The sequence below is a fragment of the Apaloderma vittatum genome, unplaced genomic scaffold (genome assembly GCF_000703405.1).
Source record: "Apaloderma vittatum isolate BGI_N311 unplaced genomic scaffold, ASM70340v1 scaffold26310, whole genome shotgun sequence".
Taxonomy (NCBI): Eukaryota; Metazoa; Chordata; class Aves; order Trogoniformes; family Trogonidae; genus Apaloderma; species Apaloderma vittatum.
In genome coordinates this window covers 8,869-9,363 of record NW_009693260.1, presented here as the reverse complement: position 1 = coordinate 9,363, position 495 = coordinate 8,869, and the positions used below count along the sequence as shown (strand labels likewise).

General features: G+C 57.8%; 1 protein-coding gene across 1 annotated transcript in view; it reads left to right on the top strand.

The window, feature by feature from the left end:
* LOC104280719 (seizure 6-like protein) overlaps positions 1-495 on the top strand; it is a gene marked incomplete at its 5' end in the record, with an annotated part of 9,018 nt that overhangs the window by 805 nt on the left and 7,718 nt on the right. The gene's annotated exons all lie outside the window — the stretch shown is intronic.

Genomic DNA, 495 nt, shown 5'->3' with positions numbered 1-495 from the left:
ACGGGCTTTGCCAAAAGGACTGGTGCCCACCTGCTCCCGACAAGCCTGCCAGACCAGCCCCGGCACTTGGTCAGCTCTCCCCAAAATGCCCCATCACAGCACCCAGCGAGGCTGGGAGCAGGTTGGGGTGAGCACTGGGACATGTCTCAGACACTTTTCCACGGTGGTAACAGTCTCTCCAAACCTGCAGGGTGCTAAAGACAGGCTGCTCCGCTGTAAATTCGCCTCTGTCCATAATCCATCAGGTGACACCGCTCCTGACCTCGCTCCGTTGTAAACTGAGATTTTAATGGATCATAAAATTAGCCACTCTGCCACCGCCTCCCCGCCTCCAGCTTTGCATTTCACTTTGCTGTTGCTTTTGAGCACTTCGGACAAATTAAATCACAACAGCAGGGCCGTGCTGGCTGAGCATCAGGAGCTGGCTGAGTGGGCAGCTCCGGGCGTGCCTGAGATGCCCACGGGCCACTGAGCAGGGCAGAGCCACCCGGGCTG